The following is a 17709-nucleotide window of genomic DNA, read 5'->3' as shown; positions in this document are numbered from 1 at the left end:
TGGCATGAATACACCTACTTCCAGGTCCATGGACTTCATCTTTCATGTACTCTTTCCTGATCGGCCCTTCCCAATCCTCTCCCAGTTGGTGAAATTCCAAGACCACACAGTGGTACCTTTTTCTAATTGCTGCTCTTACCAACTAATTCACAGGCTCTGGAGAATAAATAAACTCCTTCCTCCAGAGGCAAACCTGCAACCCTCTTTCAGGTCCCCTCACACTGCCAGGAGCTTTTCTATCCTCTGAATAAATTCTTCCTTATTTAAATTCCTCCGGTTGTCCATGTCCCTCATTCTTCTTGGACCCAAGACAAGAACACAGTAAAAGAGAGTCACACACCTCAGACTGAAAGAACTGTGAACCAGTAGAGCGGGACATGCTGGAGGCTGACTTGTCAGTAGATAGAGCCAGCAGAACCCGCAGAACAAAGCTGACCCTGAAACTAAGGACATAGTGAAACTGACTAAGAACTGCAGAGATGAGCTTAACGTGAAACTGATTATGAAGCGAAATCAATGACAGAGCAGAGCTGTAACACTCTTCCAGGGTTGACTTGCTGGTGAGGCAGAAGAAGAGCTGCTGCACTTCTGGGGTCCTGGCTTGCCAGCCCATTGAGCTGAGACTTTTCCAGGTCCAACTCGCTGATCCTGAACCAAGGAAGTTACAAAACTCTTTGACGGGCCCCATGTTGGGTGCCACCACACTGCCCACCCAGAGGCCATTATGTTCCTGACTGCCAAGTGAATCCCAATTGGCAGTAGGGCCTTAGGTTCACATAACATCTCCTGGGGCCCCAACTCATCAGCTGATTGGATAAAAACCCATATCATTTCTACTTTGCTACCTCTGATATGCTTTGGTGTATGTTTTCAATTTTGTTTCCTTGAAGATATTTTTCTTTTTTAAAGTTAATTTTATTATAAAGATGTGGGGTACAAGTCAGGATTAGGTATATAAGTAATGCATGAGCAAATTGAAGATATTTTCTAATTTGTTTTTTCTTTGATGCATTGTTCAAAGATGTGTTGAAATTTTTACATACCTGTGAATTTTTAAAAAAATATTTCTGCTATTAGTTTCTAATTGTATACTATTGTGATCAGAAAAGATACTTGATATAATTTTAATCTTAAGTTTAAGACTTGATTTATGATATAGCATGTAATTCATCCTCGAGAATATTCTGTGTAAACTTGAAAAGAATGTGGTTCTGCTAACTCTTGAGTGGAATTTTTTTTTTTAATGTATCTGTTAGGTCCATTTGGGTTTTAGTGTTGTTCAAGTCTTCTATCTTCTCCTTTTTATTTTTTTCTTTAGATGTTCTATCCATTACTGGTGGGTTATTAAAATTTCCTACTATTGTTGTTTTTTCTATTTCTCCCTTCAGTTCTGTCAATACTTGTTTTATAAATTTAAATGCTTTGATATTGGGGCATATATCAAAGTTATCATTATATAATGACTTTCTTTGTCTTGTGTTATAGACTTCGACTTATTATTTTTTTTGTGTAAGTATAACCACCCTTGCTCTCTCTTGGTTGTTATATGCATGGAATATTTTATTTCTAACCTTTCTTTTCAGCTTATGTGTGTCTTTAAATTTAAAATGACTCACTTTTAGGCAGCATGTAGTTGAATCCTAGTTTTTTTTTTAAAATGTATATAGCCATTTTATGTGTTTTAATTGTGGAGTTTTATTCATTTATATTTAAATAATTGATGATAGAAAAATATTTTACTGTTGCCATTTGTGCACTGTTTATTTGTCTTTTCTTTCTTTCCCTTCTCTCCTGTTCTCTTACTTTGTGATTTGTTGTTTTTTTTTGAACAGTGATATGCTTTAATTCATACCTCTTTTAATTTTGAATATTTTCTAGACATTTTATTTGTGATTACTGTAAAGTTTACATAAAACATTGTATAGTTATAACAACCCATTTACAACTGAAGAATTAAATTCAATTATATTCAATAATTCTGCACTTTTACACACATTCTCACACATACATTAGATGATTAAGGTTGTAATTTACATATTTTATATTGTTTATTTAGTAACATAATTTTGTTTTATTTACCATTAATACTTGTGTTTTTAACTTTTGCACTAGATTTAAAATTGATTCACATGCTACTATTGGTCAAGCTCAGTGGCTCAACCTGTAATCCCAGCACTTTGGGAAGTCAAGGCATGTGGATCACCTGAGCCTGCAGGTTTGATACCAGCCCAGGCAACTTGGCAAGAACGAATCTCTACAATAAAATGAAAAATTAGCCAGGTGTGGTAATGTGCACCTGTAGTTCTGGCTACTTGGAAGACTGAGGCAGAAGGATGCTGGGGCCTAGCAGGTCGATGCTGGGGTGGCCATGAGCATGCCACTGCACTCCACCAGGGTGATGGAGTAAGTTTCAACTCAAAACAAACAAACAAAAACACTATTACAGTATTACAATATTTTGGTCACACATATTTAGCTGTATCAGTGGCTTGTATTTCCATGTGCTTTTCTTAAATGTTCTTTTATCATTCATCATTAAATAATTTTCTTTACCATTCCTTATAAGGCAGGTTTAGTGATAATACATTTTAGTTGCCCTTGTTTGTCTTGGAAAGACTTTATTCCTTCATTACTGAAAAGAAACTTACTATTTTTAAAATGTCCATACTACTTAAAGTGATTAAATACCCAATACAATCTCTAACAAAATTCCAATTTTTTTGCACACAAATAAAATAGTTTTAAATCCTATTTTCTAATTTAAAATATTATAAAGTTATAACAATTAAAACAGTATTCTACTGACTCTAAAAGCAGACATATAGATCAACTGAACATAAATACATACACACATACACGGTCAAATGATTTTTGACAAGGGTGGTGAGATTACACAATAGAAAAATTGATAATATCTTAAACAAAAATTGATATTTGGATGTGTTCATTGAAAATTATAAAATGAGACCATACACAAAAATTAACTTAAAATGGAATAAGGACTTCAAGATAAGACTTTCAGCTATAAAAGTCAGGAATAAAACATACAATAAATCTTCAAGACATTGGTCTTAGCAAGGATGTTTTGGGTATAACAACAAAAGTACAAGTGAGAAAAATAAAAATGCACAAGTGAGACTACAATAAACTAAAAAGGTCCTGCAGAGCAAAGAAAACAATCAACAGAGTGAAAAGGTATCTATGGAATGAGAGAAATGAGAATGAGATTGAGAAACTATTGACTATAGAAATGTATATATTTAAATACAGATGCATGTTCTTAATTGAATGATAAATAATGTCAGTGTTTTATTAAATGTGTTATACATTTGATAAAAAGCTAACAAACAAAATACATAAGAAACTCCTACAATTCAATAGAAAAAAATTAATTTTAAAATAGGTAAAAGACATGAATAGACATTTTCCTAACTAAGACAAATCACCAACGGGTATAAGAAAAAGTGCTCAACGTAATTGACCATGAAGGAAATGATAATCTCATATCTGTTGTGATGGCTATTATAAAAAAACAAATAGCAAGTGTTAGCAAGAATGTGGAAGAAAGGGAACTCTTGTACACTGTTAATGGGAATAAAAGTTGATGCAGCACCTGTACCTAAACCTGGAGACAGAAGAGAAATTCTGCCAAAAAAAAAAAAAGATAATAAGTCTAAGAATGTAAGATACAATATTGAAATATGTTTCTTTTATTTTTAAGTGTAAATAGGCATGTTAATAAAATCTCATATTGCCATTTGAACCAGTCACTTTGACTTAAAATTGCAGATTGTGCAAATAGAATGTGGAGACCAGTCAATGAAGAGAACATGGGGAAATAAAACTTTGATCTGTTTGACAATAAATGACAAATAGCAATTGTACTCTAGAAAGTTTGTGGAATTGTAAATATTTATATTAAAAATGTAAAAGTAAGTATAAAAATCAAATTATAAAATGTAATGTTTAGTAACAATCTTTTTAAAAAACAGTGTGAAATTTCAGTATCAGAAAACTTTAAAAACAAAAGGAGAAACTTGAAACAAAAACATCAATGAAATTTGTGAATAAAATACTAGAAGTTTAGATTTTGATTTTAAAAAGAGTGATATATCGTTTTTATAGCTTTTCCAGGCTTCTATGGGAGCAAGTAAGTACTAAAACAATGGTTATAAAATGAGGCTTCCTTTTCCATAAGCCTTGAGATGTTAATCACAGTACTTAAGAGATAATACATGATTATAGTTATTATGTATTTGGTTCAATTATATGTTTTGGTGACATTTGCAATATATTTATTATTATCTAGAGATTGAAGTATATATATTAACTCTTTTTCACCAAAAAAAGTCCAATTTGTAACAAGTTTTCGAGAAAAAAATCATTGTAGGAAAAACAGATGACAAAATAGCAACTTCAAGATAAAGCTATAATTTGAATAAATATTTGTAGTAATATTATTTTGCCATGGCTTATTAAAATAAATCTACTTATACAATCTAATTTAGAAACTATTGACTATGGAAACATATATATTTAAATACAGATGCATGTTCTTAATTGAATGATAAATGATGTCAGTGTTTTATTAAATGTGTTATTTGATAGCTTTAATAAATCTATTTTTATGTGTATTTTGTCTGAAATGTAACACAAGAAAAATGAGATGTATCTCCCTTTTTGCTAATTTTTTACTCACTCATTTGATCTATACTCTCTGTAGTAGCTATTCAGATCATCGTTTTTACAAATCTTACAAATTAAAATCTTTTACAATTGACAATAATAAGGCTTTGTATGCTACTATAAAAGAAAGTTAGTAAAATAAGCCATTTCCCTAAAAAAGAAAAAGAAATCAGCTGCATAGTTTATTAACTATTAATGTGAAATCTTAATACTTTTTTCATCTTAAACATTAGTAGAACATAAATAGCTTGTATATTCTTAGAAATGCTAACAAGTAATAAAATGAAATGAAAATTACTTAAATAAAACAATTCCTAATTAAATCATAGAAAATTAATATTTTAACACTAAAAATTATATTTCTATGCCATCATGTTAGATTTCAGAAATAAATAAACTTTTAAGCCATATATTTAAATATATAGTTTGAAAGGAACAGGATTCAAAGGAAAAAATTATGACAATACGAAAAATATTTTTAAAAAATAGAAACAATTAAAATAACATTTAACATCATCTACTGCGTGTAATAAAATGTAAAGCAAAAAACCATGAGCACCATGATTTCCAATAATAAACCTAATTAAACACACACACACAAATGAAGCAAAGATATTTTTGAACTTTTTGGTTTATTATACATACATTAATGGCCCAAAGCAAAAATAAGTAGCAATCTTGTATGATTTATTTAACATAAATTACAATATGTGCAAAAATAGCTGAAGAATTTGAAAAGCAGAAATGGGAATATGCTGTGAAACAAATTAATATTGAATAGCATCTAAATAATTTAAGATAGATATTATGAAACCTAGATCAATAGCTAATTTTTAAAGATTATATATATATAAATATACAATAAGCCCATAAATATATTCAAACTAAAGAATGCAGAAAAAAAAATCCTATTAAATGGAATAAATTTTAAAAGTTAGCTAAAACCGTAGGTTGTAATTCAATCTTACAAATAAATAAAATGTAGAACTAACCACATTAATTAAAAGAAAGAGAACTTACACTTAAAATATAAAACCATATATATGCTAAAATGTAAAAGATGTGCAAAACTAATATTGATCAAGAGATATGTTGATATTAGAAAGATTTACCTTCAGCATATAAAATGCAATCCCTAAAAAAAGCATTTAAGATTGATAAAGTGATTATTATTTTTAATAAACAAAAATCCAATATGCATTTATAATAATAGATCTGAAAATATACAGACAAGATTAAAGAAAAGAAATCAAATGTATTACTAGTGTTAGAAATTTAATATTCATTTTTTAGTAGTTTATAGAACAATAGACAGAATTTCAGAAACTATATACCAAAAAGAAAAGGTTGAAAATTACAGAAGACTTCAATCTAACACCAGCAGTATGTGTACTCTTCTCAATTCAATGAATCATGAACTAAACATACCATAAATGAAGCCTGAAAATGTACCTTATCACATTAAAAATAACTAAAAGCACACAAAATATGTTATTCTATCACTACTGAATGACTCTAGAAATCACAACAGCAATGATTAATTATTGTGAAATGAATAAAACTAGAAATAAATACACCAAAATGTATGGGTTGCAGTTAAGCCTGCATTTAAAGAAAATTCTGTGGCATTAAAATTTTAAATTAAAAGGAAGAATGATCTCAAATCTATGATTTAAGATTCCACAGTTTGTCATTGGAAAAAACAAAACAAGTTTGGCTAGATGGCTCAACCTGTAACCACAGCACTTTGTGGGGGGTGGGTATGTGAATGGATTGCCTGAGTCCATGGGTTTTAGACCGGTTCAGGCAATTTGCCGAGACTTTGTCGCTACAATTAAAAAAAAAAAATGCCAGGGATGGTAGAGCGTGCGTGTAGTTCTGACTACTTGGAAGACTGTGGAGGTAGGATTGCCAGAGTTCAGTGGGTCAAAACTGGGATGGCCGTTAAGTGTGCCACTGCACTCCAGCCTGGGCAACAGAATGAGACTCCAACTTGGAAGGAAGGAAGGAAGGAAGGAAGGAAGGAAGGAAGGAAGGAAGGAAGGAAGGAAGGAAGGAAGGAAGGAAGGAAGGAAGGAAGGAAGGAAGGAAGAAACAAGAAAAAACAAATAAACCCAAAGGAAATAGAAAACCAGAAATAAAAGAGATAACAGAAAAAGTATATAAGAGCAAAAATAGATAGTAGGGGGAAAAAGTTCACTTTTAATAATAAGATTATTAAACTTTTAGTCAGATTGATAAGCAAAATGAGACCAAAGATGCAAATAATCAATATTAGTAACAAAGCTGGTGGAATCACTTCAGATTTTTTTTTTTTTTTTTGAGTTGGAGTCTCACTTTGTCGCCCAGACTGGAGTGCAGTGGCCGCTCCCAGCCACCGCAGCCTTGACCTGCTGGGCTCCGGCGATTCTTCGACCTCAGCCTTCCGAGTAGCCGGAATTACAGGCATGTGCTACCATGCCCGGTTGATTTTTTGATTTATTGTAGAGATGAGGTCTCACTGCCCAGGCGGGTCTCGAACCCGCGGGCTCAGGCAATTCACTCACCTCAGCCTCCCAAAGGCGCAGGATTACAGGCTGAGCCACCGAGCCCCGCTCACTTCAGATTTTTTAAGGATTCTAAGAAAATCTTACTTATAGAAATGACTAGATGAAAGGGACAAATTGTTTTAAAAGACATAAACAAGACAAGCTCACTGAAAAAGAAAGAAATTACTTGACTCTCTATGTATTTCTTAAAATTTTGAATTTTTGTTAAATTCATTTATACTTATGCACACAAACAGGCACACACACACACAATCTAGGCTGAGGTAGTTTCAATGGTACAGTCTATCAAACACTTATCTAGACATAGTATCAAATTCTATAAAAACTTTTCCAGAAAAACTTGATGAGGAGAAAATGTTCCCCAAATTATTTTAAAAAACAGCATGGCTCTAAGATAAGAAGGCAAGAACATTCCAAGAATAGATAGCTACATACCAATAGCCTTCATAAAAATAGGTACAAAAATTTTCATAAGAAATAGTAGAAAGTCTAATTAAACAATACATAAAATGAATAATACGTACAGCCAAGTGTGTTTTATTTGATGATTACAAGACTAATTCAACAACCAGAATAATCAAGGAATGCAGTTCACCAGATGAGCAGACTATCCAAAAACAACCATCTCAGAAACCAAAAAAAAAGAAAAAAAAATTGACCAAACTTAGCTCACATTCATAAGAATATTTAGTAAACCAGAAATAAAAAAAATCCTTAAGCATTTTAAGTTCATCTAAAAAATTCTAAGCAAATGTCATACTGAACAACGAGAGAGTGCTTTCCCTGTAAGATTAGGTACAGGACAGAAATGTCTATTCTGTTTAAAATCATTCCAAAGGTCCCAAGACATGCCAGAACACCCTAAAAAATCCCTAAAGATTTGAAAGGAAGATATAAAATATCTATTCACTGACAACCTAATTGTATAACTGAACTGTCAAAGAAACAAAGAACTGAATACTGCATGTTCTCACTCATAAGCAGGTCCTGATCACTGGTCACAGGAGCACAAAACTGGGATGTTGGACACTGTTAGGGGGAAGGAGAAAACAGGGAGTCACATAGTAATACACTGGGTACCTGTTTCACTATGGTGGGGAGGGGAAGAGGAACACCTGGAAGCCCACACTTCATCAGTACACAACTCATTTAAGAAACCCCATTTGTATCCCACAACTCTAAAATGAAATGAAATGAAGTGAAAAAAAAAAATTCTAAAGCAGTGGTCCCCAACCTTTTTAGTACCAGGGACTGGATTCATGGAAGACAATTTTTCCATGTGGAGGTGGAGGGTGAGGGAGGAGATGGTTTCAGGATGATTCAGTACATAATGAGATAATTATATAACTCACCATTCAAAAAAAAAAAAGTGCGGACAGACGTCATAAATAAAATAATAGCCAAGTCACCTGTGAACTAAAATAAGTGTTCATTCGGACTTAGGGTCTGCCAATGGATATAGCTGTACAATTGAAGTACATCCACTCACTTGCCACTCACTGGTAGGATTTTGATATGAGTCAGCAAGCAATTAATCTATGGTTTCTGTGCAACCAAACCTCACTGCTAATGTTAATCTGTATTTGCAGCTGTTCCCCAGTGCTAGCAACACAGACTCAGCTCCACCTCAGATCATCAGGTATTAGGTTCTCACAAGGAGTACACAAATTAGATTCCTCACATGAGCAGTTCACAATAGGGTTTCCACTCCTGTGAGAATCTAATGCCATGGCTGATCTGACAGAATGTGGAGCTCAGGTGGTCATGCAATTGATGGAGAATGGTTGTAAATATAGATGGAGCTTCACTGGCTGCTCACCTCCTGGGATTAGTCCATGACTCATGGGTTGGAGATCCCTTTTCTAAAGAATGCCAAAACTTCCCTAGAAAAAAAATAAAAGAAGTTTTATAAGTTCCTAGCATTAAACAACAATATAAATTTCAATATGATATTAATACAAAATTTAATTATATTTCTCCATAAGAATAAACAATTAAAAATGGAAATAAAGGTAAATAATAACATGTATAATAGCGTTAAAAAATAAAATAGTTCATTATAAGTTTTACAACATAAGTGCAGTATAAGTGTGCTAAAATTTATGAAATACTGAAGGAAGAAATCAAGAAGCACAAGAATAAGCAAATATCATAATCTTGGATTGTAAAACACAATGCTACTACTTATTTTTATAATAATAGAGAAATCTGAATTGTTATAATCAATATAATTGCAGTAGATATAATTTATATATGTATTAGAAAATAGTATTATTTTCCTAATATATTTGATGAAAGACAAATAAATTAAAATTTTGTAAAATAAGTCATAAGTAGGGAAAAGTTATTATCTGATATTCAGATTTATAACAGAACTACACAATTCAGGGTAGATTGTTATTGGATAGAGACTAGCATTCAGTGGAACAAAAGAGATAATTCTGAAATAAATATATATCATCAATTGATATTTAACACAAATAGTCATGAACAAATAAATACATAGGCAAATAAAATAAATTTGATTCCTACTTCCCACTCTCTTTGAGGTACAAAAGTGACTAATAAGGGACTGATAACAGATCATTAACCTAAGTGAAAAACTTAAATCTGAATAAATGGACATAAATGTATGCATATAAGTGCAATCAAAAACTTAAGTCCTACCTCATATTCTTTTTGAGTTACATAAGTTCCTCAAAATGGATTATTAATTGAAGTGCAAAACCTAAATGTATATATCTTCCAGAAGAAAATGTAGAAATCTTTGCGATTTTAGTTTAAGCAAAGTTTTGTTAGCCATAACACAAAAGACCACTCTGTATTTTAAAAAAACATTAATTGGGCTTTATGAAAATTAAGAAAATCTGCTATTCAAAGCAGATGGCTAAGAGAGTATAGGAGAAACCATGAATTGAGGAAAATGCATATGACATATATGATTTCTAAAATGCTCTAAGGTAAACAAAGAGCACACCACACTTACTAATTACAAATTGAAAAACACAATTTTATAAATGGCATGAAGATTTGAACACACATCTAGCCACAAAAGAAATGTGGACAGCAAACAAAACAAATTAGTTATTGGTAAAATGCAAATTAAAACCACAATGAAAGATACCTTCATAAGTATTTTTAAAAATTTTTAAATCTAACATATTATGACAGATTATCTTGGATTTTCAAGGTATAGGATCATATCATCAGCAAAGAGGGATAACTTGACTTCCTCTCTTCCTCTTTGGATACCTCTGATTTCCTTCTCTTATCTAATTGCCCTAGCTAGAACTTCTAACACAATGTTGAACAAGAGGGGTATGAGAGGGCAGTCTTGTCTTGTTTCAGTTTTCAGTGAAAATGTTTCAAGTTTCTGTCCATTTAGCGATATGTAAGCTGTGGATTTATCATAGATGGCACTTACTATTTGAGGTATTTTCGTCCTATACCTAGATGTTTGAGGGTTTTTAATCAAGAAGGGATACTGGATTTTATCAAAAGCTTTTTCTGCATTTAATGATGTAACCATGTGGTTCTTGTTTTTACATTTGTTGATGTATGTAATTACATTTATGGTCTTACAAATGTTGAACAAGTCAGGACTTTGGGAAAGTCTCAGCGTACAAAATAAATGTGCAAAAGACAGTTCCATTCCTATATACCAACAATAAGCAGGCAGAGACCCAAATGAAAAGCACAATCACATTCACAATAGCCACAAAAAAATGAAATACCTCAGCATCTTCCTAACCAGAGAAGCGAAAGACCTTTACAACGAGAACTACAAAACATTGTCCAAAGAAATTCAAGAAGAGAGAAATGGAAAAATATTCCATGCTCATGGATAGGAAGACTCAAATTGTTAAAATGTCCATCCTACCAAAGGCAATCTACAGAAAAGATGCAATATCCATTAAATTACCAACATCATTCTTCTCAGACCTGGAAATGACAGTACAGAAATTCATGTGAAAATATCAACAACCAAAAATAGTCAAAGCAATTCTTAGCAAAGGAAACAAAGCAGGAGGTATCACACTTCCAGACTTCAAACTTTACTATAAGGCTACAGTAATCAAAACAGCCTGGTATTGGAACAAAAGCAGGCATATAGACCAATGGAACAGGATAGAGATTCCAGAAGCAAAGTTTCAGTTTCTCAACCAACTCATCTTTGACAAAGCCTCCAACAACAACCACTGGGGAGTGCAGAACCTATTGAGTATTGGTGTTGGGAAAACTGACTGACCACATGCAGAAGATTGAAACAGGACCCCTACCTATCACCATACACAAAAATTGACTTTAAATGGATCAAAGACCTAAACATAAAACCTCAAACTATAAGAATCTTAGAAAGCACAGGAGATACCATTATGGAAATTGGAACTGGAAACCAATTCTTGATCAGAACCCTAAGTGCCCATACCATAAGAAATAAGATAGACAAGTGGGCCCTCACCAATCTGATGAGCTTCTGCAAAGCAAAAGAAACCATCAAGAGAGCAAGGAGACAGCCCACAGAATGAGAAAAAAATTATCAGTCAGCAAAATAAAATTTCATGCAGATACTGTGACAAAAGCGCAAAAAAAAAAATAGTAAGTAGTAGTAAGGTTGTACACTAGATAGTATACTTGATGGATGAAATGCAAATTATTATGACTACTTTCCAAACTTGAAAGTTTATATAAAATTAGAACCTTACCTAGGTAAAATAAAACCCAATGTTGACACAAATATCTGGAAACAAAGGTTTATAGTGGCTTTACTTGTAATTGCCAAAACCTGGAAACAAAGATGCCCCTTGATTAGAGTATGGATAATTAACAAATTAATAAATTAGGAAACAACATGAATGGATCTTAAACACTTTATTGTAAGTTTTAAAGGAAAAAGATCATAGTGTTTGATCAATTTATGTGACCTCTTGCCTCTTTCAAAAGCAAAACTTATGTAAGAAAATAAAACACATTTCAAGAGACCAAGAATGAGGGAAATGAGAACTACAAATGAGAAAGCAGAATTTGAGGGGTAATAAATAATTTTTCTCTTTCCACCAGCCATTTGCTTAAGACAAAGATCAAATTCCTGAAGACAGAATTTGGTATATGTATGTCAGAGCAAGCTTCCATGTCAGCTGCAGTCAAATGTACCTGGGTACAGAATAACATAGATATTTTTTACTGTGAAAAGAAATATTCATAAAATATGCTTCATATTTAACAATACTTATGACTTCTTTAAAACTCTTTAAAAAAAAAGGAATCAATAGTAGAGTTTCAAAATTACTACAATAACTGTGAGACTGGTATAACTTCTCATGAAAATCATAATGATAAAAACTTCAGGCATTCTTTTTTTTTACAAATACAATATCTGTATAATGTATTAGGACTAAATTTAGAAAAGTATATATTTGGTAAATTTATCAGTCATTATTTTTAGCAATTGCCAATTTGGACTATATTAATAATCTATTGATGTGTATCGAATTACTCTGGCATTTAGCAATGAATGAATATTTATTATCTCACAGAGTCTTTGCACAATACCAAGGTCATTATTTAATTTATTCTGAAGTTGAATTGAGATATCTTCTGTTCCTTTTTCAACTGCTTTATTTATATGCTTTTGTTATTTTTCACCTTTAGTTATTTCTCTTTATTCTTATTCTCCAAGAACCTAAATTCAAAATAAGAATATATTGGAAAATAAATTATTATGATGGACAAAAATGGGATCATAAATCTGAAACTTACATTACAGAATGTTGCAAAACATACTTTATTGTGAATAGTACACCTGTAACAGAGCTACATAACCAATATGTATGAGGGATTGATTTTAAATATTGAAGGGATAAAATTTTATATGTATATTATTTTAATCTATTTGGATAGGCAGATTATTTGCATTACTTCTCTATGATCTTTACTTTTATAATCTATAGAAATTCAAAGTATCATGTACACATATATAGAATATGGACTTCAGATTATTATTTTTTTAAATTATGAAATAGTGCAAATACATAATTATGCATGCACAATTAGTTTATACATTATCCAGGCTTACAATATTCTACTTTAAAATACACTGCATGTATGTGAAAATAAATTTGAGATAAAATTACAAGTTAATGTTTCTCACTGTATTCTTCAATGGAAAGAAAAATAAAGGTAAAATAAAAAGGAAGATCAGTGACCTAGAGTTAAAATGCAATCTTTTGAGAGCATAAAATAATAGACATAGCATTGACTAAGCCTTTTATATTGTTGTGGCTCATCTAGTGAAATAATACCTTAGGGTAGCCCTCAAAATAGCACCCATTATGATCTCTGACATTGTACTCCGCACAAAATCATAAGTTTTTACATGATAGTCTGACTTTAAAATTTTTTTTACAGCTAAAAGTCAAATCTTTATATATCTTTGAAGTTTTTGATTAAATAGTAAGGAAAATTGATATGGTTAAAGATTATTAAAATCAGTTGCTTTCCTTATTTTGTTATACATATTCTACTAGTTGGACATTCAATTTGTTTCAGATTTAAAGCTATAATAAGTCTTCTTTTTTGAGTTTTGGGAATAACAAAGAATACATACACAGCTTGAAGTAAAATTACTATGCAATAGAATAGGCATGTTTTTAATATATGAATAACTGTCAAGTTTATGTTCAAAATATTTGTCAAATTTTATCCATTCTAACTAGCAAAGCATGAGATTTCTTGTTACTGTCCTCTCTCACCAATATTTAGTGTCACTTCTTAATTTTAGCCATTCTATTTATTGTCTTATTTATTGTCTTATTTGTGTCTTTCACTGTTTTACTTCTAAATTGTTTAAGCCATTCTGCTCTCACTGAATTTTTAAATACACTTAAGATATAACTTTTCTATTTATATATAAAAAAGAAAATTGGCTAGAACTTTTATTTGGAAGTGTTTAATACATAGACAAATTTGAGGGAAAGCTTATTGTTGAAATCTGCAATCCATGAACATGGGGCATCTCCCAATTTGTCATCTTTACTTTGTTTTGCACATTTTGTATTTATAGTTTTTTATTGTTACATATTGTCTGTTATTTCTAAATTCTTCACATTTACTTATTGATGACAAATAAAGATACAAATAATTCATATACATATAATTATATATGCATATATAGAAATGTATATGCTAAAATAAGTGTATCTATCTGTATAATATCATGTATGTATGTTTGTGAGTCCGGATTCTATACTGCTCAGATATTATTACTAAGAAGCAATATTTCATTTTTTCAGTGTGCATGCTTATAAAACATCATTCTATAGTGATTGAGAATAAAAAGCCATATACTATGTTTTATGCACATTTCAATACACCTAACATTTATTTCTAAAAAAGGTGGCAGTGTATGTTTGATCTTTTATTTTCACTTGACTAATATAATATTAATAATATTGATTTGTATTCTTAATATTTGTATTTAATCTCTTAACTTGATTTCTTTCATATAATTTTTATTTCTCATTATAAGAACATCTTTATGATTTCCAATATTTATAGCTAATTGTTTATATAATCTTGAATTTCTGAGAATTTCCCAATTATTGTCACCCTATTTTTGAACCAGTTAAACATAGACAGTCATTCTTTATGTAGTGATGTCTTTCAGTCACATAAACAGCATATCTTTTCAGCACAGATAGTTAAATTGTCCATTAAGAAGATTTTTGATATCTGTTTGAGCAGATAGAAAAAGACTTAGAAAGAATTACCTAATGTAATGCCATCGTTATTTTGTTTACCTCTCAGCTTAATGTGTAGTTATGTTTCAATATTTTTACATTTTATTTTAAGAAATATATTTGAAAATTATGAGACAACAGAAGGGAACAAGATACAATAGTGTATAGTAGCTACAACAATTATCTTAAAAGTGAGATATGGGTTTGAATTCTTTTGTACATCTTTCTGGATGGTGAACTTTGTGCAGCCTTTTAAATATTTCCCGAAGTCTCAGTATCTATAACGGAGATAAGAAAAGTACCAAGTTTATTCCATTGAGGAATACTTGAGACAATAAATGTAAAAAATTTAGCACATTGCTTACCAATAAATATTACTTTCTATTTTTACTATTAGCTATTATTCAAGGAGATTATATCAAGGTCTCCTGGACAGATTTAATTTTATTTCAGAAACTAGGTGTCTTAGAGATTTACCAGTTAGCCTCTCCTTTATAACAAACTACCACAAACCCTGTGGCTTTAAATAACCAATTTATTTGCTGTACATAACCCTGTATGTCAGCAATTTGGAATGGGCTTAGATGGCATTTCTCTCATAAGTTTTGCCTGAAACCTTAGTTATCTTGTGCCTCAACTGTCACTAATTGTTCTAAAATGAACTTATATGCCTGGTGTTTATTGGAAGAAAAACTCAGAATCCATTAGCTCTGCTTTATGTAATCTCTAATCCTCCAACAATTAACAGATTTTTGTTTTCATAAGAGTGTCCAAACAATTTGTCCGGTAGGTGAAAATGAAAACTATTTTTTTCTTCAGTACTGTAATCAGAAATCCCACAATACACTTTCACTTCATTGTGCTGGTCAACAAAAATCACAAGACCAACCCTGGTTCTACAAGGTGAAGAAATACTCTTTGCCTGGTGAAGAACCTTTAAAAAAATCACATTGCAAAGAGACAAGTATACCACAGATGGAGAAATTTGTGACTATTTGCTATTTCAATTAAAAACATAAACTTTTAATTCGAGATTCTATTTCCAACTATCTGTACCTTGGATTTATTATTTCATAAAGCATTTGCTGGTTCTCTATTGCAATTAAATTTCTCTTACATTTTCTAAAAATAACAAAATTTCTGAATATCATGTCTTTTGCCCACTTTTTAATGGGGCTGTTTGTTCTTTTCCTTTTAGCATGTTTGAGTTTTTGTAGGTCCTAGATGTTAGACTTTTGTCAGATATACAGTTGGCAAATATTTTTTCCCATTCTTTGGGCTGTCTCCCTGGTCTCTTGATGGTTTATTTGCTTTGCAGAAGCTCCTCAGTTTGATGAGGTTCCACATGTCCATCTTATTTCATATGGTATGGGCACTTAGGGTTCTGATCAGGAATTGGTTTCCAGTTTCAATTTCCATAAGGGTGTCTCTTGCTCTTTCTAATCAGATTCTTATAGTTTGAGGTTTTATATTTAGGTCTTTGATCCATTTAGAGTTAATTTTTATGTATGGTGATAGGTAGGGGTCCTGTTTCAATCTTCTGCATGCGATCAGCCAGTCTTCCCAGTATCATTTACTGAATAGGTTCTCCTCTCCTGGTGGTTATTGTTGGAGTCTTTGTCAAAGATGAGTTGGTTGAGAAATTGAGATTTTGCTTCTGGAATCTCTATCCTGTTCCACTGGGTCTATGTGCCTGTTCTTGTAACAATACCAGGCTGTTTTGATCACTGTAGCCTTATAGTAAAGTTTGAAGTCTGGAAGTGTGACCTCCTGCTTTGTTTCTTTTGCTAAGGATTGTTTTGGCTATTCATGGTTCTTTACGTTTCTATATGAATTTCTGTATCATCATTTCCTGCTCTGAGAAGAATGATGTTGAAAATTTATGAATAGACATTTCTCAAAAAAAGATATATGGACAGTCAACAGATGCATGAAAAAGTGCTCATCCTCACTAATCATCAGAGAAATGTAAAGCAAAGCCACATTGAGATGTCACCCAATCCCAGTAAGAATGGCCATCATTAATAAAACAAACAGCAACAGATGCTGGCGAGGATTCAGAGAAAAAGAAACGCTTCTACACTACAGGTGGGAATTCAAACTAGTGTAGCCTCCCTGGAAAACAGTGTGGCAATTTCTGAAAGAACTGGAAATTGACCTTCCATATGACCCATCAATCCCCCTATTGGGAATATATCCAGAGGTACTCAAATCATTCTACAAAAAAGATACCTGCACATGAATGTTTGTTACAGTTCTATTCACAATAGCAAAAACATGGAAGCAACCATGCTGCCCGTTGAAGCTGGACTGGATAAAAAAATGTACACAAAGGAATATTATGTAGCCATAATGAAGGACAAATATATGGACTTTGCTGCAACTTGGACGGATTTAGAGTTGATCATACTCAGTGATCTATCACAGAAACAAAGCACAGAGTACCGTATGGTCTCACTTGTAAGCAGAACAGTTATCATAATACTATAAGAAAGGGAAGCTGGGCTCAGTGGCTCAGCCTGTAATCCTACACATTTGGGAGGCTGATGTGAGTGAATTGCCTGAGCAGGTTCGAGACCTGCCTGGGCAACTTGTCGAGACCTCATCTCTACAATAAATAAAAAATTAGCCAGGGTGGTAGCGCATGCCTGTAGTTCCAGCTACTTGGAAGGCTGAGGCAGAAGGATCACCGGAGCCCAGCAGGTCAAGGCTGTGGTGGACGGGAGTGGCCACTG

Source organism: Carlito syrichta, unplaced genomic scaffold (assembly GCF_000164805.1).
Source record: "Carlito syrichta isolate Samal-C Ts95f unplaced genomic scaffold, Tarsius_syrichta-2.0.1 Scaffold316281, whole genome shotgun sequence".
NCBI classification, from domain to species: domain Eukaryota; kingdom Metazoa; phylum Chordata; class Mammalia; order Primates; family Tarsiidae; genus Carlito; species Carlito syrichta.
Note: the sequence above shows the minus strand (reverse complement) of the source record.